The 22986-nt window shown below is 38.8% G+C and overlaps 1 pseudogene; it reads left to right on the top strand.

Annotated features, from left to right (window-relative positions):
• Positions 1–21053: 21053 nt before the first annotated feature.
• On the top strand, positions 21054–22091 carry LOC107620302 (carboxylesterase 1 pseudogene; annotated as a pseudogene).
• The last annotated feature ends 895 nt before the right edge of the window (positions 22092–22986 follow it).

Raw genomic sequence — 22986 nt, forward strand, 5'->3', positions numbered from 1 at the left:
ACGACACCAAAAACTTGGTGCACGAATCCCCACGCTTCGCACAACTCAACCAGCAAGTGCATTGGGTCATCCAAGTAATACCTGAGCGAGTCAGGGTCGATCCCACGAGGATTGCGGTTTGAAGCAAGCTATGGTTATCTTGCAGATCTTAGTCAGGCAAATAGAAGAGTTGTTGGTTTTGGTTAAAAGCATAAAAGGAATGAAAAATGGAATTACTAGGTTTGATTATATTCAGTGATAAGAATATGGTTAAGGCTTGGAGATGCTTTGTCCTTCTGGATTAACTCTGGTATTAGTTTCTTCTTCAATTGTGAATGATTTCTTCTATGGCAGGATGTATGTGATTAACGTCGTACGGTCGCTGATAAACCACTATTTTATGGTTTATATTGTGTGGTTTTATCATGATCTTCACCCACTTATTCATTAATTTAGCATGCATTTATATTTCCTTCCTGGAATTAGTACATGATTGAAAACTGCTTCCTAGAGATTTTTAATTATGCATTTTAATTCTCTTTTTTCCATTCGATGCCGTGATCTGTGTGTTAAGTGTTTCAGGCTTTATAGGGCATGAATGAGTTGGAGATTTGAAAGGGAAGCTAGCAAAAATGGAAGGAACACAAGAAATTAAGGAGATAACCAGCGAGAGGTGACGCGGCCGCATGGACGATGCGACCGCGCGGAAGAGAGCAAATTGAAGTGATGCGGCCGCATGGATGATGCGACTGCGCGGCATGAAACAGCACGAGTGACGCGGCCGCATAGATGACGCGGCCGCGTGGTAAAGCGAAAACGCGAATGACGCGTCTGCATGAGCGACGCGATCGCGTGACATGCGCGATCTGCATAATTTGCAGAATCGCTGGGGGCAATGCCGGGCCGCATTTTGACCCAGTTTTCGGCCCAGAACAGCAGACTAGAGCCAGAGAACATGCAGAAACAAAGCATAACATTCATTCTACACAGTTTTAGTTTGGAGATCTAGTTTTACTCCTCCTCTAGGTTTTCTCTCTAGACATTCATAGTTTTAGGATTTTAATTTTTACTCGCTCTTTGCATTGGAACACTGAGAAGAGTTATTACCTCATCAAGACTCCGTCATTCTAATTCGTTTTCTTCATTGGGTACTATTCTTCCATGTCCTTTGCTTTGTTTAATTTCACTATTGGGATACTTTTATGCTTATTTAATACAAAGATTACTTTTATTTTCTAATTAATCAATTTAAATTCTATTTATCATGTCTTCTTTTAATTCCCTTTCATATGTTATGGATTTATTATTTACAATGAGCGAGTAGTTCCCTCACTTGATGGGGAGTTGATTGAAAGGAACTCTTGAGTTGGAAGGATTGAAAGAGAAATTGTAATTGGGTTAACTGTTGGATTGCTCTCTAGTCACCAACACCAATCCCTTTGAACTAAGTGGGTTGCAACTCATGAATAGACGTAGTATTCCAACTTGTTTAACTTTCCTTTACCTAGTAAAGGATAACTAAACAGAACAACCATTAATTATCAATTAATCTTGAAAGCATTCCAACAATAATAGAGATTCCAACTAATCAACTCCTAGTCAAGGCTTTTATTTATATTATTTAATTTCATCAATTTGAATTTCCTGTTTACTCAACTCATTTCTTTGAAAACTTCTGATTAATAAAATAGCACACTTTTCTGCAACTCGTTGGGAGATGACCTGAGATTCATACTCCCAGTAATTAAAATTTTAATTCTCTGTGACACCTTTCTAAATTGATGAGCGGATTTCTGGAAAGTTAAGAACTATACTTACAACGTGAATATTTTAACAATTTTTAATTTGCCAATTTCTGCATCCCATCAATTTTTGGCACTGTTGCCGGGGAGTTGCAATAGAGTGCTAAAGTTATTAATTAGAATTTATTTATTTGCATTTTATTTTATTTTACTACTATGAGCTGCATGTTTCTTTCGTCAAATGACGCGTTCACTTCCTGATCCGCGCTTGCTAATATTCGATCCTGAAATTGAAAGGACTATTTCACGAATAAGGCGAGATCGGCGTCGGTTAGTCCGCTCTGAGGGCGGATCTGAAAGTGAACTCGAGGAAGAAACCAGCCCCCGTTCTACTGATTCGGTTGATTTACGCACAGGTAACATGGCGGCAGCCAGAAGAGTTACTATCCAGGAGGAAGGAGCTCCTGATTTTACAATGCAACCGTTTCAAGCGCATCACCCAGCAGTGGCTACAGATTTCGAAATAAAGACCGCACTGCTTAATTTGATGCCCAAGTTTCATGGCTTACCTGCTCAAGAGCCTATCAAGCACCTGAGAGATTTCCAGGCAGCCTGTTCTACTGTCAGGCGAGATGGTACGGATGAAACTTCAATTCTGCTGAAAGCTTTTCCGTTTTCTCTGGAGGGAAAAACAAGGGAGTGGTACTACACTCAACCTCTAGCAAATGTATCCAACTGGAATACACTCAGAAAAGAGCTTTTGGAGAAATTCTTTCCATCTGAAGTTACTGATAAACTAAGGAAAGACATTTCCACGATCATTCAAGATGACAATGAGACTCTTTTTGAATACTGGGAGCGCTTCAATAATCTTCTGGAAGCATGCTCCCACCACATGATTGACAAGATAGTGTTACTTAGCTATATCACACAGGGCATGAGGCCCCAAGATAAGACCACATTGGAAAGTGCTAGCAATGGGTCTATGAAGAAGTACAAGACCATTGATGAGGCTTGGCAATTGATCAGCGACTTGGCTGAATCTACTAGGAACCACAGACAGAAGCAAGGCCGTTCAAAAGCCGTTGCAGAAGTATCCTCTAGCAGAGAGACTGCTGCTCTAACTCAGAGTATCTGTGAAATGACCAACTTGCTAAAGCAGATGCAATTGAATCAGCAACAAGTTCAGCAAACTCCACCTCCTTCGCCACAACAAAACCAACAATTAGTCCCGCAGAGAATTTGCAGAATCTGTGCTGATTATAGCCATTACACTGATGAATGCCCGCAGCTCCAACAAGAAGACAACATGGTGGCATCCACTCATAATTTCTATGACCGCCCCAACCAAGGGTACAATCACAGTGAAAATAATAACCATGGACGGCAGGACAATTCTAACCAGAATTGGAGGGACAACAATAACAAAGGAGGCAGAGATAATCAGGGAAATCAGAGGTGGAATAATAACAACAACAGGCAGCAGAATCAACCCTACAGAGCACCTCACCTGAGGCAATCCCAAGGACCACAGAACAACCAACAGCAGACCTCTCAATTTACTCATTCTTCTTCATCTCCTAATGATGAGTTACTGCAATCTATTGAGCGGAGGCAACAGACCATGGAAAATACCATTAATGCCAGTCTGAATGGTTTGACTGCTACTTTGCAAGCTCTTGTCTCATAGATTAGATCAATGCAAAATTTCAGTAACCAACCTTCAAGCTCCACTAGAATCCCCTCTCAACCATTACCCAATCCAAAGGGAGGCATTAATGCCATCACCCTAAGGTCCGGAACCACACTGCAGGAGAGGACTCAGGAAGAGCCAAGCTCACCAGAACACGCCTCAGCTGAAGAGGTAGTAGAAATAGAAGATGTTGAGGAGGAAGAGGACGCACAGGACATAGCTGAAGAAGAAGCAGCCCAACCACATGAGGAAGCAAAAAAGGGCGCAGACACTGCAAAAAATACTACTCCTATTCCATTTTCACAAATTGCAAGGAAGCCCAGGAAGCAGCTGGAACCTGATCCCAAAATGGTAGAAATAATCAAAAAGGTTGAGGTAACTGTTCCTCTTTTTAATGTCATTCAATAGGTACCTAAATATGCAAAGTTTCTAAAAGAATTATGTATACATAAAGACAAAATTAATGAATTAGAAACTATTCCTTTAGGTAGTTCTATATTTGCTTTAATGGGAGGATTACCTGAAAAATGTAGTGATCCAGGTCCTTGTATAGTTAGTTGTACTATTGGTGGTGTAGTAATTTATGATTGCATGTGTGATTTAGGAGCATGTGTTAGTGTAATGCCTTTGTCTATATATGATGTTTTGAGGCTCCCTCCCTTAAAAAGGTCGGCAGCTCGTTTTGTGTTAGCAGATAAAAGCATTATTACAGTGGCTGGAGTTGCTGAAGATGTTTTAGTGAACATTAAAGGGCTTACATTTTCCACTGATTTTTATATTTTGGAGATGCCCCATAATGACTCAGATAAGCCATCATCAATCCTACTTGGAAGACCATTCCTGAAGACATCAAAATTCAAATTGGATGCTTTTTCAGGAACATACTCTTTTGAAATAGATGGCCGCATAGTAATTTTCAATCTGAATGGAGTCATAAACAACCCTCCAGAAGATCATTCTATCTTCCAGTGTGATGTCATAGATGAAAGTGTAGCTGAAGTTCACAAGGAAGAGTTTGAAGAAAGGCACACTGGACAAGGTCCAAGTGTGGGGACCCTTTTAACTGACAATGAGGGCACTCGCCATTTTCACAAGCCCCAGATAATCCAGAGCCTGCCCACGATCAGAAGTTAGAATTGAAACCCCTCCCTCCGCATCTCAAATATGCTTATCTTAAAGATGAGCAGAGGTTTCCAGTTATCATTGCAAGGGAACTTACTTCTCAACAAGAAGAGCAGTTACTTGATGTGCTAAGGAAGCATAAGAAGGCAATTGGGTGGAGTTTGGCAGACATAGTAGGAATCAACCCTCAAGTATGTAAGCACAGAATTTTTCTAGAAGAGGGAGCAAGACCTGTCTGCCAACCCCAAAGAAGATTGAATCCCACTATCCTGGAAGTTGTCAAAAAGGAAGTGACCAGACTATTGGAAGCAGGGATCATCTATCCCATTTCAGACAGTGAATGGGTCAGCCCAGTACAAGTTGTGCCCAAGAAGTCTGGAGTCACTACAATGAAGAATGAGCATGGAGAGCTCATAGCAACTAGAGTCCAGAATGCTTGGAGAGTCTGCATTGATTACAGGCGTCTCAACCAAGCCACCCGTAAGGATCACTACCCACTTCCATTTATTGATCAAATGCTGGATCGCCTGTCAGGTAAATCACATTATTGCTTTTTAGATGGTTACACAGGTTATTTCCAGATTCATATAGCTCTTGAGGATCAAGAAAAGACCACTTTTACATGTCCTTTTGGGACTTATGCTTACAAAAGAATGCCATTTGGCTTGTGCAATGCACCAGCTACTTTCCAAAGGTGTATGATGAGTCTTTTCTCTGATCTTATTGAGGACTGTATGGAAGTTTTCATGGATGATTTTAGCGTTTATGGTGATTCTTTTAGCCTTTGCTTAGATGGATTATCTAGAGTATTGGATAGATGTGTCAATACAAACCTTGTATTAAATTTTGAAAAATGTCACTTTATGGTAAAACAAGGGATTGTATTAGGACATGTGGTATCTAATACTGGCATTTCTGTAGACCCAGCAAAGGTGAACGTTATTTCTAGTTTACCTTACCCCTCTTCTGTGAGGGAAGTCCGTTCGTTCCTTGGCCATGCAGGTTTTTACAGGAGATTTATTAAGGACTTTAGCAAGGTAGCACTTCCCTTATCCAGATTACTACAGAAGGATATAGAGTTCGGATTCAGTGAGGATTGCAAAGACGCGTTTGATAAACTGAAGACCGCTCTGACTCAAGCTCCAATTGTGAGAGGACCAGACTGGAGCCAGCCGTTTGAAATCATGTGTGATGCTTCCAACCATGCAGTAGGAGCAGCGCTGGCTCAGCGTGAAGGTAAGGATCCTTTTGTTATTGCTTATGCGTCTAAGACTTTAGACACTGCCCAGTCCAATTATACTACTACTGAGAAAGAGCTTCTTGCTATTGTTTTTGCTCTGGATAAATTCCGAGCTTATTTACTTGGTACTAAAGTAGTAGTGTATTCGGACCATGCAGCTTTAAAGTATCTATTAGTTAAAAAGGAGTCCAAACCAAGGCTTATACGTTGGATACTGTTATTACAAGAATTTGATTTAGAAATTAAGGATAGGAGTGGTAACCAGAATTTAGTGGCAGACCACTTGAGTCGCCTTGAGCACATTAAGGATGATTCTACTCCTATAGATGATAATTTTCCTTTTGATAACCTGCAAGCAGTATCTGAGGTAACCCCCTAGTACGCACCTGTAGCTAATTATCTAGTTAGCCGCACATTTTCCCCAAACTTTTCTAAGCATCAAAGAGGCAAGCTGAAAAGCAAGTCTAAATATTATATATGGGATGACCCATATTTATGGAGATGTGGCGCTAACCAGGTAATTAGACATTGTGTGCCTCAATCAGAATTCCAGTCCATTTTAGAGGCCTGTCACTCATTCGAGAGTGGAGGACACTTTGGCCCTCAAAGAACAGCTAGGAAGATCCTAGACTGTGGATTCTAGTGGCCTACTCTTTTTCGAGACGCTGCTGAGTTTTGTAAATCTTGTCTCCCATGCCAAAAATTTGGTAATATATCCAGGAGGGATGAGATGCCTCAACAAATTATGCTTTTCTGTGAAATTTTTTATGTTTGGGGCATTGACTTCATGGGTCCATTTCCAAATTCTAATGGATATTTTTATATATTGTTAGCTGTGGATTATGTTTCCAAATGGGTGGAAGCAATTCCTACCCGCACTGATGATGCTAACACTGTTGTTTCCTTTGTGAGAAACCACATTATTTGTCGCTTTGGATCACCACGCGCAATCGTGAGCGATCAAGGCACCCATTTTTATAACAGGAGACTAACAGGATTAATGACGAAGCATGGGATAATTCATAAGGTTGCAACAGCATACCACCCTCAGACCAATGGGCAAGCCGAGGTGTCAAACAAAGAGATAAAGCGTATCTTGCAGAAGATAGTCAAACCTCATAGAAAAGACTGGAGCACCAGGCTACAAGATGCTCTCTGGGCATATAGAACAGCATACAAGACACCCATTGGGATGAGTCCTTTCCGCTTAGTTTATGGAAAAGCTTGCCATCTACCAGTTGAAGTGGAGCACAAAGCCTTTTGGGCAGTCAAGGAGTGCAACATGAGAATGGAAAAAGCCGGAGCTGAAAGGAAGTTGCAACTGCAGGAACTGGAAAGCCTTCGCCTAGAAGCTTATGAGAATTCAAGAATATACAAGGAGAAAATAAAGGCTATGCATGATCAGAATATCAAGAAGAAAGAGTTCCAACCTGGGGATTTAGTCCTCCTTTACAAATCTCAACTGCGGCTCATGCCGGGCAAGTTGAGATCAAGATGGGAAGGTCCATACAGAGTAGAGAAGGCCGAACCGTACGGAGTTTATCATCTAAGCCATCCTTCAAGCTCTAAACTTATTAAAGTTAATGGACAACGCCTGAAGCTATACCATGACGAGAAGATGCAGAGAAACAAGGAACTTGAGATCTTCCTCTTGGAAGATCCCCACATAGCAGAAGATTGAGCTAGTGGAGCGTCCAACTTACGGACGTTAAAGCAAAGTGCTAGGTGGGAGACAACCCACCATGGTATGATCATTCTTCTCTTCATTTTTAGTTTTTCCTATTCAATAACTCTTCTCTTTATCAGTGCATTTTGTGCATTTACATCTGCATATTTAAAAAAAAAAATAAAGGGCCTCCCACGCGACTGCGTGACCCACGCGGCCGCGTGCCCTACTTTTCGACGTAAAAAGGGTGCAAAACGAAATATTGTGCGAGAGTGGTGCTGGATTGGTGCTAGACGCACAATCCCTATCACACGATCGCGTCGATGACGTGTCCGCGTGACCCCTTTTCCGAAGCCCACTCACGCGATCGCATGCCCCACGCAATCGCGTCACCCAATTTTGGCATATGAATTAATTTGAACAGAGAGTTGTGCTGGCGCGAGGCTGCACTCGCGCCAGAAGCATAACACGGGTCACGCGACCGCGTGACCGACGCGATCGCGTCACCTTACTTGAAGCGCATTCACGCGAACGCGTGCCCCATGCGGCCGCGTCGCTTGCGCCGCACAGCTCAACCTAGATCGCCAAAATATCTTATCTTTTTCCTCTCTAATCCTGATTTTTCTCTTCCCTCGTTACTTCTTCCTTCCCCCTTCTCCCTTCTATCTCACTTTTCACTCTCTCTCTCCCTCACCTCCATTAACAAGGTTTTATTTTCTTTTTCACCCTTTTCTTTTCTACCATTCTTCTTATCTTATATGTTATTTTCTTTTCTTTCTCCTTTCATTATTCTTATTTTCTTTCTTTTTCTTTTCCTTTTTACATGGTGTTAGAAATATATTTGAGTCATTATTCCTCATTATATGCTTGTGGATTGTTGCAAATTGTTTGACAATTATTATTATTCTATTTAAGGGATTGCTTGCATGTTCACCTTCATATTTTCTATACCTTATTCACCATGCATGCTATGTGTTTGTGAAAAAGCCTATATAGCATTATGCACTTCTCTATGATGTTCTACTATTCAATGCTTGCTTTTCACAAATTCCCCTTATTATTGTATTAATTGAATTTAATTGTCAATACAAACGTGATGGTTTGTTACAAAGTATTGCTTGGTCTATGCTACTCATGCCCTTTTCCGGCATGCCAATAAACACCTTGCATTCACTTGTCGTTATATGCACTTGCTATTTTCTATTAATGATTTTTCACATGTACTCATGAGCATGTGTTCACATCATTTATCTTTTAATGTGCATTTATAACCATCCTCTTCCATTCTCTTCATTGCTATACATCTCTTTACATTTATTTCCTTTCTCTTCTCTTTTTCAGGATGGCCACCAGGAAAGGAAAAGAGAAAGCTACTCCCAAACCCCCAGTAAGAAGAGGAACTAAACGAGCATTAGTGGCAGAGCCTTCTTCAACTGCAGTCAAGCCCTCAACAAAGAGAGTTAAGAGGATCATCAAGGTTGATGAAAAGGAGAAAGCCTTTCCAGCAAAGGACACTGCGCGATTTCCAAATCGCTACTGTGAGCAGATGTTCCCTATTCTAGCTGAAAGGAGTTACAACAACGAACACCTTCTTATCCTCCTGCCCAATATTGCCACTTTTGTTGAGCCGCAAATTGAACGAAGACAATGGAGTTTTCTACAGAGACAACAGAAGCAGGTCAATCTTTCTTGGGTAGTCGAGTTCTACTCTAACTTCCACCTGCCTACCCTGCAGTCTGTCTATGTCCGTCAGAAGCAAGTCCCCATTACAGAAGAAGCTATTCAACAAGCTTTGAGTATTCCCCCTATTCCAGAAGGATTGGACGCCTTTCAAGAAGCTGCACTCAAGCGCCAGATGTACCAATTTGACTGGGAAGCTGTTCTCAGAGTTATCGCACTACCTGGCAGTCGTTGGATCTACGGATACCATCGTACCTGCCCTAAGGGTATATTGGCTTCAGCACTTACCTTGGAGGCTCGCGTTTGGGCACAGATCATGTCCCATTACGTCTTTCCGAGCACTCACGAGTCCTCATTCACTGCAGACATGGCTGTTCTACTATGGTGCATCCTTACAGACCAACCTCTGAATCTATCAAGACATATCCGGAATGCCATGGGACATGTACAGATTGCGGACAACTTACCTTTTTCCGCCTTGGTATCAGATCTTGTCTCAGCAGCCGAAGTTTCCTACAGAGCTGGAGACACCAAAGCCATGCTTCCACGGGATGATCAGTATGTCCCTAACGGGAAATACCTCAGACCTCCAGCAGCCACTACAAGCCTTCCTACTGCACCGGTTGAAGATATTCCTTCTTCCGTACCACAAGCACCGACAACAGCCCAACTGCTCCAGCAGATACTTGAAAAGTTGGATCGACATGAACAGAAAGCTAAGCTGAGAGAGCGCCGTAACAAGAGCCGATTCACATACCTCAAGGAGCTGATCATGGGAAAATTCAAGGACTCCGACACCCCGGACTCCACTTCTTTTACCAGTACAGGGAGCCATGATGGTCCCGACTGTGGAGATACTGCTACCAGCCCACCCCTGTTCCTGAAAGATGGCACCGAGGACGGTGCAAAGCCTTAAGTGTGGGGAGGTCGGTCAGTACCTGACTTCCGGAGGTAATTTCTCTTTCCTAGCACCAATAATTAGGATATTTTAGTTAGATTTTCTTTCTTTTATAGAATAGGATAAATTGTATAGTAATAGGTTAGTCGCATGCATGTTCTCCTTGATTGAAAAGACAACAAGTTTCTTCTAAGACTCCATCTTTGGAACAAAATTTCACTAATTTTTAAAATTTTTATGATAAAATTGCTTGAAGTTATATTTGGAACATGATGTTTGAGCTAAAGAACACACAACCTGTGAGGATTTGAGCCTTTATGCATGGTTACATTATTTAACCATAATTATTTTATTCTTGTATGTTTACTTCTCTATGATTGTAATCTATATTTTGTTTTATCTTATATGTCCAATATTTATTATATTTATATGCTTGCACATGATTGAGGCCATTGTTTGTTTAAACTCACTTATCCAAATTAAGCCTACCCTTTTCAATTACCTTTGTTAGCCACTTTGAGCCTATAACTCCCATTTGTTCTATATTTTACCACATTACTAGCCTTAAGCGGAAAAACAATTGTATATCCCAAATTGAATCTTTGGTTAGCTTAAGATAGAATTGTGTGTACTAGTTAAGTATGGGAAATTGTGGGAATAAAAGTCATTAAAGGAATGTATCATGATAATACAATGGGAATTTGGATACCTACTCATGTGAAACTATAAGAATTAAAAAAAAAATCTATGTGCATTGATAAGCTATATTTATTTTTATGTAAAAAAAAATAATAATAAATAAATAAATAAATAAAGGGACAAAATCACCCCAATGTTGAATTAAGATTCAAGGATCAATGCACATATGATAAAAATTAAAATAAAAAGTTGATACATGAGTATGGATTGAAAAAGGGAATTCTGGGTAGCTAGGTATGAATTTTAAAATTACATTATATATAGGTTGGGTTGAAGCTTGGGTTAATTAAAGATTCAATTTATAAGCTCACTTGACCATACATGTATCCTTACCCCTACCTTAGCCCCATTACAACCTTGAAAAGACCTCATGATGTTTGCATTGGTATATTAACTGTTGTTGATTGGTTAGGAGAAGAACAAAAGTTAGAGAGCATGATTAGAGAAGAATAGAGTGATCACCCTATACACTAGAGATTAGAGCGTACATACATTATCAGTGAGGGTTCAATGCTTGAATTTCCATGTTCCCTGCTTTCATGAGCTCTCTTCTTGCACTTTTATCTGTCTTACTGTATAATGATAAAATTAGTGGGATTTGATTTGTAATTATTTTGAAGAGCCTATTTACTTTTGATCAAGTGGACAAGTATCATATAGTTGCATTCATTCATAAATATAGGATTGCATTGCATGAGTTTCTACATATTCATACTTATTTACTTTATCTCCTTCAATTAAGTATGAGGACATGCCAATGTTTAAGTGTGGGGAGGTTGATAAACCACTATTTTATGGTTTATATTATGTTTAATTGTGTGGTTTTATCATGATCTTCACCCACTTATTCATTAATTTAGCATGCATTTATATTTCCTTCCTGGAATTAGTACATGATTAAAAATTGCTTCCTAGAGATTTTTAATTATGCATTTTAATTCTCTTTTATTCCATTTGATGCCGTGATCTGTGTGTTAAGTGTTTCAGGCTTTATAGGGCATGAATGAGTTGGAGATTTGAAAGGGAAGCTAGCAAAAATGGAAGGAACACAAGAAATTGAGGAGATAACCAGCGAGAGGTGACGCGGCCGCATGGACGACGTGACTGCGCGGAAGAGAGCAAATTGTAGTGACGCGGCCACATGGATGACGCGCCCGCGTGGTAAAGCGAAAACGCGAATGACGCGTCCGCATGAGCGACGCGATCGCGTGACATGCGTGATCTGCATAATTTGCAGAATCACTGGGGGCAATGCCGGGCCGTATTTTGACCCAGTTTTAGGCCCAGAACAGCAGACTAGAGCCAGAGAACATGCAGAAACAAAGCATAACATTCATTCTACACAGTTTTAGTTTGGAGATCTAGTCTTACTCCTCCTCTAGGTTTTCTCTCTAGACATTCATAGTTTTAGGATTTTAATTTTTACTCGCTCTTTGCATTGGAACACTGAGAAGAGTTATTACCTCATCAAGACTCCGTCATTCTAATTCGTTTTCTTTACTAGGTACTATTCTTCCATGTCCTTTGCTTTGTTTAATTTCACCATTGGGATACTTTTATGCTTATTTAATACAAAGATTACTTTTATTTTCTAATTAATCAATTTAAATTCTATTTATCATGTCTTCTTTTAATTCCCTTTTATATGTTATGGATTTATTATTTACAATGAGCGAGTAGTTCCCTCACTTGATGGGGAGTTGATTGAAAGGAACTCTTGAGTTGGAAGGATTGAAAGAGAAATTGTAATTGAGTTAACTGTTGGATTGCTCTCTAGTCACCAACACCAATCCCTTTGAACTAAGTGGGTTGCAACTCGTGAATAGACGTAGTATTCCAACTTGTTTGACTTTCCTTTACCTAGTAAAGGATAACTAAACAGAACAACCATTAATTATCAATTAATCTTGAAAGCATTCCAACAATAATAGAGATTCCAACTAATCAACTCCCAGTCAAGGATTTTATTTATATTATTTAATTTCATCAATTTGAGTTTCCTGTTTACTCAACTCATTTCTTTGAAAACTTCTGGTTAATAAAATAGCACACTTTTCTGCAACTCGTTAGGAGACGACCTGGGATTCATACTCCCAGTAATTAAAATTTTAATTCTCTATGACACCTTTCTAAATTGATGAGCGAATTTCTTGCGCTTTCACTTGCACAATTTCAATATCCATTCTTTCAAAAATTCAATTCACTTTTGTTGTAATTGCCTAAGCTTGCTTGTCTTTAATTGATGCTCATCCATTGCTTGCATCTTAGGCCGTTTAATTGAGGAAATTATACTTACTTTTTGATTGTGTGGTTGTCATTTTAACCAGCCAATGTGTGTGTTCTAACCGTGCACACATTTAGAATACACACATTGTTTTTTGTTATACCACACCCCTACAAACTCTTCCTCAATTCCTATTTAATTGTTTTCTACAGCAGCCCGAGCCTCCCGCATCCACCAGCTGAAGGTGGAGATGCTTAGAGCCTCTTTCCCCCGGATTGTCATGCATGCACGGAGGACCGTGCAACGCTTAAATGTGGGAGAAGATTCGCAATTTTGGGGTGTAAATTTTCTTTTCCGAACACTTTGCACTCTAATTTGTTTTCTTTGATTATGTTTCTTGTAGATATTTGGAGTACTTTTAACTATTCCATTGCATTTTCTTCTGGCACATATATCTTAGCTTATCAATAGTTTATTTCTAGCTATTGCATTTGGCATTTTTGCTTTTGCATGGTACATAGTTTATAGATAGAAGTTGTGATTGGATTATATGAATAGTATAACACCTTGTTCAATTTCGTCCTAATTGTTCATGATAATTTTTGGATAGTGGAAATTAGGAAACAAACTAGGAAATTTTTGAAATTGTATCCATCACAACATACATTCTTACATAGGAAATAATTTTGGCAAAAACAACAAATTTTCAAGAATTCTCTTCTAGGGCGTTCCATTGAATTGATTGAAAAATTCTTTTCAACTTGCTTGAATTATTTTGTGAAACATAGTTTTAGAGTTAAGAACACACAACCTTGTGAGGTTTGAGCCTAATTGTGTAGTTGCATCATATAACCACTATTTTCATTCTTGTGTGTATTCTCTTTCTATTATTGCAATATTTGATTTGTTTGATTCTTTATGTCCATTGTTTGATGTATACATACATTTATATGATCGAGGCCTTCATTTCAATTATCTCACTTACCCCATATAGCCTACCATTTTATCTACCTTTGTTAACCCACTTTGAACCTTTTTAACCCCATTTAGTTCTTCATGTTACTACATCACTAACCCTAAGAGGAAAACAATTAGTCTCCCTATTTGAATCTTTGATTAGCTTAGGATAGTGAGTGTGTATGCCATTTAAGTGTGGGAAAATCTGGAAACGTTGGTTGATGAAAATATGGTTCATGCTCTTTATTGAAAAATCTTAGAAATTTGGATACATACTCATGTATGAATTATGTAAACCATATGCATTCACCTTTTGTATATATTATGTTATTGTTGATGAAAAAGAAAATAGAATTGGAAAAAAAAAAGAGAGAAATGAATAAAAAAGGGACAAAATACCCCAAAGAAGAGTAATAATAATAACAATGCATATGTGTTGTGATTGAAAAGAATGCATGAGTATGTGAAAAAGTGAGATTATGGGTAGCTAGGAATTGTGTTGGAATTATATAGGTTGTTATATGTTAGGTGAGAGCTTAAGTTGATTAAAGATTCTAATTCTAGCTCACTTAGTCATATATACCCTTACCTTGACCTAGCCCCATTACATCCTTATGAAAAGTCCTCATGATAAGTGTATTTATACATTGAATATTTGTTGATTGGTTAGATGAAGAACAAACTTTAGAAAGCATGATTAGAGGAGAATTGAGTGAAATGACCCTAAACACTTGAGCAAATAGAGTGCATATACATATCTAGTGAAGGGTTTGACTTCTCAATTATATGTCTCCACACATCTTATCTTATGTTTTCTTGCAAGTTGCTTCTTTACTTTTGAAAATCTCGAGTCAATTCTTTGGATTTTGATCGCACTGAAATATTTCTTTGTTTAGCCCTATATATCATTTTGCTTGCTTGGAAATTTAGTTGTTTGTTTTGCCGATTGATAAACCACTATTTTATGATTCATCTTGTACTCAATTGAGTGTTTTTATTAATTCTTCACCCACTTATCCATATGATTTGCATGGTTTTACAATTCCTTCCTTATTCTATGATATATGTTTTCTATGCCTTAAAAATAATTATTTTAATCATCCTTTATTACCATTCGAAGCCATGATCTGTGTGTTAAGTATTTTCAGGCTTTACCGATTCAATAGGAAACTATAGTACAGATAGATACGGATAGCATTTAGTATACTTGCATGCATATAGATAGTTTCATACAATAAATTGTTTGCCCTTTGATCCTTCTCCTTGTTTATGATTAGTATGAGGACATGCTATTGTTTAAGTGTGGGAAAATTGATGAATTCATATTGGATGGTAAAATTTGGATTAAATTGAGTGGATTTCATCACATAAACCTGTATTTATTCACTTAAATAGCATACTTTTGTGTTTTCTCTCCAAATTGTACCAAAATGTAAAAATATGCTTTTTCGTGCCTAAATTGAGCAATTTTATTCTACTTTTATTCCATTCGATGTTGAGTATTTTCAGGTCAATTAAGAAAGAATGGTTTGGTAGAAGTGGATTTCGCATGCAAAAAGGGAGAACACATGAAGAAAACAAAGGAGAAGCACACATTGTAGTGTGCATACGCACACACCTGTGCATACGCACAAGTCTGGGCGCGTTTCCTCATTAATGAAGCACGTGGCTCGCGATTTGGGGGCCTCTTGGCCCAATTTTGGAAGTTCTGAAGCTGCAAATGAAGGGCAACATTTGGGAAAACATACCACAATACACATACATCAATTTTTAGATAGTTTTTAGCATGTTTTAGATTTGAAATTCTAGAGAAAGAGGCTCTCCTTTCTCTCTAGAATTTAGGATTCTTAGCTTAGTTTCTCTTTAATTTTAGTCTTTGATTCTTGTTTTAGTGTAGTTTCATTTATATTTTCATGTTCTCTTGCCTTGATCCTCTTAGTTTCTTTGGTTATTTTCTCAATTTTGCTACTCTTAGTTACATATACTTTTGTCAATTTTGATTCCATTAATACAATTTTAATATTTCATGTTTCTTGGATGCTTGTTGAGTTTTGATCATTATTCTCATGCAATTAATAGTGTAGATTTTATTTCTATTGCAATTTATCGTGATTTTCCTTTTATGCATGCTAGGTGTTTGATAAAATGTCTCTTCTAGTTTTTGTATAGTTTTTCACACTTTTGGCTTAGCTTGAAATTGGGTAATTAGGTGAACTTGAGTCATAGATGTCCATTCTAGATTGTGATTAGGATTATTAGTTGGTTTGATTTTTACTAACGCTAGTCTTTCCCTAAGTTAATTAGCGATTTGACTAGGATTTGTAGATTGAGATCAATTATGCCATTTTGAATTATCCTCGATGTTAGGATTAACTAATTGGGATTAATTCTTCGCAATTACCATGTTTGTGGTCTATGATTATGATAGGAATCCTTAATTCCCAACCTTTGCCAAGTGTTCCTTTTTGCCACTTGAATTCCATTTTTGATTTACTTGCTTTGAGTTTTAATTCCCTTGCATGCTTATTTAATTTCTTGCCTTTTAATTTTCTTGTCAATTTCTATCACAACTCCCATTCCCTCATAGCCAATAATTGAGCACTTAATTGCAATTCCTAGAAAAAATGACTCGAGGTTTAATATTTTCGGTTTTTTATATTGGTTTGCATTGTGACAACCTTTATTTAAACTTTAATATGGGATTTGATTGCCAGTTCATGCTACGTTATCAACGAAGAAGTTCTTTTCTATATTAAGAAATTCTAAGCCGGTCTAGATTCTCGTCGTCAAACACTTTAAAAAGAAATACTTTAAAATAAATACAAAGTAAGATTCCTAAAGGTCTACGATTTGGCCATCCCTCACAACCTTGAAGGCACCAAGCTGGCCCACATTGACGTTGGGAGCCAAGATTTGGATTTGTGTCTTCAAGGCCTCCTCGGTAGCGGTCACTGCAGCCTTAACATTCTGAGGCCTCATCCATGCTTGCCTCGGCCCTTTCCCTAGAAGTCTTAGTGAGCTTCATCACTTCGGTCTTGGCGTTCTCGGATTCTCCCAGCAAATGCTTCTGCCAACTAACCTCCCTTAGAAGCTCTATCTCTCGATCCCAAAAGCCTTGGATCTCCTTTCCCGCTGAGTCTGCCTTCTCCCAAATATCGTCGTTCTCTTTCTCTGCGGTCTCCTTCTAGCTCCTTAGCACGGAAATGTCGAGCTGGACTTGGCGAATCTTCCTGTCCAAAAGATGGGAATGTGCTAGCACCATCTTAGCCTTGTGAGCAAGCGTGACTGAGCAGAGCAAGGCATGCTCTATCCATCTCGCCTACCCCCAGATCCACCCCGGCTAGTCCTCGGCCGCGGCAAAACATAGAAGCAAATCAATAACCCCCTGACATAGAATCCTTGTGACATGACCAACCTTGGGGAGACGAGCTAGTGAAGTGAGCTTTTCAGCTTTCCTCTTCTTTTTCTCTAGCTCTGGATCCAAGATCTCCATGATCTTCTAATCGCCATCCACCAAAACCCGATCCCTAGAGGCATTCGCTGCCACCTCGGTAGCTTGAACCTCAACCCTCCTCGAATTAGGGGCACCAGAAGGCTCGCCAACCCCAGTTTGCTCGGGCTGCTCGGGAGCGACCTCCTCCTCATCCGCCAAGAAAGCATTTCTCAAAGCAATCAAAGTTGTGTTACGACCTGTCATCCTAACTGCAAAAAGGTTCAGAAGCAGCAATAAGAACATATGAGTACTTGGAGAAAAAAATAAGAGAAAAATTTAGATATGAAGGAGAAGTCACAAAGCAAACAATGATCAAACACTGCCACGAGAAGACAAATTCATAACTTAAATAAAAAAGAATAAACAAGAAAGGACGTACCAACTAGCTGGCAACCAGCCTTCTAGTCACCTAATACATTCCTTGGAGTCATGGGATTATCACCCAAAATGTCCATGAGGATGTCAGCGATATCTTGGCTCTTCGGAGAAAGAACCTCGAATGAAAATTTTGCTAAATAGTTGGCCCACACCCCATAGTTCCAGTAGGTCGAGAATCTATCTTCACCCTCCTAGGTCAACCAAAATGGATGGTTACCCCGAGCGGGCCTGACTTTGAAATATTGCTCCTTACAACTGTGAAATGAGTCCTCGAATAGACCAAAGATTTGTCTCTTTACTTGAGCTCAGAAAGACATATAACCCTTCTTATCTCCCAATTTGGAATAATTAGAAGAAAGAAGAATAAGAAACCTCCACCATAATGGGAATCTCTAGATATTTACAAACGAGCTCAAAGCACCTAATGGCTACCGCCCAACTATTTGGGTGAAGCAGCAACGGCGCTACGGAGCACCGATTCCACAGATACCATAAAAACACTAAAAAAAGGAAACGAACCCCAGAACCGAGAACATGGACTTGTTAACCCACATCCAAACGACAACCCGAGGAGCCTCCAAGTTGAGATATCAGACGCGCTTATAATCAGTGGGAAGAGAAAGATCATAGTGCTCCTCTGCCAGAATGTTCCTACTGATAGCCCTCGCTTCCCGAAGCTCTTAGAGATTGACCTCCCCAAGGCGTGAAAGGGTACCCAGCACGTCGACTGTACACTAGTCAAACCAGGCAAAGACCCCCTGGTCAGGGAAGATATGACCCCAACATTGTGGCTCCGGCCTCCTTCTCACCAAACCTATAGTAGGGGCACCACCACCATTGTCAGCCTACCCAACGCTCCCATAGCAGAAAAACTAAACCAAAAAGCTAGAACCATCTACGTGTTAAAGATGTAGTGGTACCCCCACTACACTATTACTTTATGAAAAATTAGATATGCCACTACTCTAAAAAAATTTTGAAACCCAGAAAACATGCAAGCAGGACCAAACAAGGGAAAAATAACGAGAAAATGAAAGAAAAAATCGTAACAAAAATGGAATGCAGAGAATAACTATGACAAAAATGACAACTAAGTCTACCACCAGACGACGAAGTAGCCTGAGGATTATAGAGGCAAGGAGAAGCATGAATTTGGGAATGGAAGTTAGTAGAAAGAAATATAGAAAGCAAGGGAGAAGTGATGACTCAAAAATTGAAAGAATCCACATAAAGGGTGATGAGGGAATAAGAGCAAAACGGGCTTTCACAACAGCATTTAAAATCCACTACCCCTTGGTAGTTACAATGCCTTGAGTAGCGTAAACATTGCATCAGTTTAAAAGGTCAGCAGTTTCGAGGATCTGAATACCTCGCGATGCTACGGATCCGAAGGAAACAATAGTTGAAGCAAAAACATGGGACGTCATGAGTTAGCGACCCCACGTGTTTGAAGGCACTGTTCTAGACCAAGATTCCCAACCTTTTTGCCACAGGCCCCAATCTGGCGCGTCAATAAAGACCCACTGAGAGAAGGCCATCGCCATTGAGAAGGGAAAGATCGATCTGGTTTAGAATCTCCTGATTCCACAATTAATTAAATATCTTTGTGCCTAAAGAGGAAGGAGGTCATCATGATCCTTCAAATCAAGGACTCTTAGCAGATTCTGCTGTTCAGTACAAATAAGAAGATAAAGGCTCCACAAATATATGAATTCAACCCAATCTCATTACATTAACAAAATTCTCTCCAGCTTAAGCGTCAGAGTGTTATTGTAGGTGTCATTTTTCACCATCCGAAGCTAAACATTCGTCACCAATCCCAATCAATCGACCATCCATACACCCATTTAGGTCAATACCCGAACATTATTACTTTTACACGATTTTAACACTCTTTGCATCTTCTATTTTAAACTTAATACAAAGTTTCCTTTTCTAGAGTTTTTCATGATAAAAATTTCGGTATCTTTTTTATTTTTTGTCATATTATTAATTACTTGGAATATCTTTTATAGTGTTTATTGAAATGCACAAATTGTGAAAAAGAAAATATTTTGATAATTTCTGTCCGACTAATTATTGTCTGAGCTTCATTTTGCCACGGATAACTTGGCCTCATGGGTGGGGGGAGTCTAGAGACTTGTTAATATTTGCACATTATTTGTCTTCTGAATTCTGGAATAACAGAGGAATATGCCTAAAGTTGTTACTGAATATGCCTCATTTGGAATTAATCACAAGTTAACAAATTAGCAACAGAATCCTAACTACTGTTAGTTATTAAAGGTAAATAATCTAATTAATTACAACACTTTTTTGCACATTATATATAATAATCTTTTGTCCTCCATGCCACATATATCTAGACGTGTCTCCAAGCTTGAATTTAGCCTTATTTGTTTACTTTTCACTTTGGATATATATGGTTTTCTTTTGCCATCCTCCTTTTATCTTCAACGGCGTTTATACTAAGAGATTAGTAGTGTTTTAGAGTTTAGACTTTATCTATATATATAAAAAAAAAGTTGCACAAGGATGATGATGGATAAGATATAACTAAATAAATAAAAGATAAACTCCGCTTTAATTTACCTTTTTATTATCCTCACTTTATCTTTTACTTTAATTTGGCAAACTTATTATTATTATTATTATTATTATTATTATTATTATTATTATTATTATTATCAACTATTTTCCAACTGAAACAGTTGGAGATGTGATGGAATGGGACCTTCCTACTAAGATCCTGGTCGGCATGAATGATATCCTACTTGGCTAACATCGTTGTCTCCAATCTCCATTAAAATAGAGATGACTCATCCATAATGCTCTTTAATCTCTTTCTCTACAAAGTAGTTGATTTAAAACAATAACCTTTTTTTTCTCTTGTTCATAAAATTGCTTTACAGGATGTATACTTTGAGAACGAAGATGGTTGGTTTACCTATATGAAGAGGAAAACACACATAATCATAATTTTCTGGTCCAAAAGGAATAATACTGAAGATAAACTTGCTTCGAATTCATGTTCTATCTCCATCATATTATATTGGATTAGTCACCGTAACAAAAATTATTTTTAGTACTAAATTTTTAGCGATGATAATAATATAATAGTTACTAGAGTAAACTACCATTTGTACCCACGAAAGTTGAAAACGCTGACATAGCTACCCATAGAAAAAAAAAATTACCATTTGTACCTATGAAAAATGATTTTTACAAGCAAAATTATCCAAACCCTAAAAAATTACCTAAAATTCCTAAATTACCCTTATCTTCACCACCACACCACCTCCTTCACCCAATCCCCTTTCTAACCTCAACCCAGACGGCACCTTCACCCGCCTCCAAAACTATCCAGAGACCCCTCCCTCACCAGATCCCACTCTACCCATACCCGTTCTCTCCAAGGACCTTACCATCGACCAATCCAAGCACACCTGGGCGCGGATCTACCTACCCCGCCAAGCACTCAATACTCCCTCTAACCACCCCAACCTTCCCCTCATCGTCTTCTACTATGGCAGCGGTTTCATATTCTACCATGCCAACTCCACCTACTTCCACGACTTCTGCGTCCGCATGGCCAACGCCACCCAATCCGTCGTTGTTTCTGTCGATTACCGCCTTGCTCCAGAGCATCGCTTGCTGGTGGCGTACGAGGACTCGGTGCAGGTACTGCACTGGATCAGAGCCTCCAATGACTTGTGGCTGGCTCATACTGATTTCTCCCGATGCTATCTCATGGGAGAGAGTGCTGGAGGAAACATAGCGTACAACGCGGGTCTACGTGCAGCCGCGGAGGCAGACCAGATCAGGCCGCTGAAGATCAAAGGGATGATATTGATTCAGCCGTTTTTCGAAGGGAAGAAGAGAATTCCGTCGGAGCTGAGGCTAGCGAAGGACTTGAAGAGGGTTAGGGTTAGAAAGGTGATTGGGTGAAGGAGGTGATTGGGCCTCTAAAGGTGAGAGCTTTGCTGAGAAGCCGTGAAAGACAATGTCGTAAGTGTGAAGGACGACGGCGGAGGCAGCGGTGGTGGTGGTTTCATCTGTAGTGGCATGGTTGATAATAGAAGCGAGAGAGAATTCGTACCAGTACTTATAGGTTGGGAAGATGGAGGACTTGGATTCATGGTGTACTTGCACCATGAAGGTGCTCTTCTTCTCTGGGGAAGCGGCAGCAAGTGTTGCTGTGACTGTGAGGATGAAAGAGAGGAGGGTGTGGCAAAGAGCCATTGGAGCAGCGGTGGGGACGGAGTGGGAAGTAATGGTGAGAGTGTGTTAGAAAGGGAAAGAGGGGTGGTGGCTGGGTGAAGAGGGTTAGGATTAGAAAGGTGATTGGGTGAAGGAGGTGGTGTGGTGGTGAAGATAAGGGTAATTTAGGGATTTTAGGTAATTTTTTAGGGTTTGGGTAATTTTGCTTATAAAAATAATTTTTTATGGGTACAAATGGTAATTTTCTTTTTCTATGGGTAGATATGTCAGCGTTTTCAACTTTCGTGGGTACAAATAGTAGTTTACTCTAGTTACTATATATCTTATTTAATCTATATTTTTGTAATAATTATATATTTGTTATTATTATTAATAATATATTTTTAACAGCAATTAAAAATTTTTTTATTAGTATTTATATATTATCACTAAAATTTTTTGGCGAAACATAACACGATTAATGTTTAATAACTAATAAATATATTAGTAATTATTTTTGTAATTACTAGAAAATAAAATAAATAACTACTAAAAGTAATTTTTTTTAATAAGCGGTCGTTTTTATTTCCATGTGAAGCATAATTTGTTTATAAGAATTCTATTACATACTATTAAGTTTTTTATCTTATGCATTAGTATGTCTTTTTTAAAAATATTTTATTTTTAATATCAAAAGTTTTACTGTACATAAGATAACAAAAACAGTATGTTATGTAAATACTAAAATTCAGCCACTGTAATGGCTAGCAAGCAATAATGCTTTTCTAATAAATCAGGATTGAGTTAAGAGACATATATCTGTGGTTTTTGCTTGTGTGTGTGTGAATGAAGAGGAATTAATCAGTATTTTATGTCGTCCTCCACAATTGTTCAGTAACAAAGAATCTTTCGATTAGCAATGATATTAATAATTTTGTTCAACCCTTTTTGAGTTTACGATTTCTAGATTAGATTGCTAATAATCTGAAGGAAGCTAAGCTGCTCACAATTTCAA

The sequence above is a fragment of the Arachis ipaensis genome, chromosome B10 (genome assembly GCF_059453495.1).
Source record: "Arachis ipaensis isolate K30076 ecotype BB chromosome B10, ASM5945349v1, whole genome shotgun sequence".
In the NCBI taxonomy this organism is placed as follows: Eukaryota; Viridiplantae; Streptophyta; class Magnoliopsida; order Fabales; family Fabaceae; genus Arachis; species Arachis ipaensis.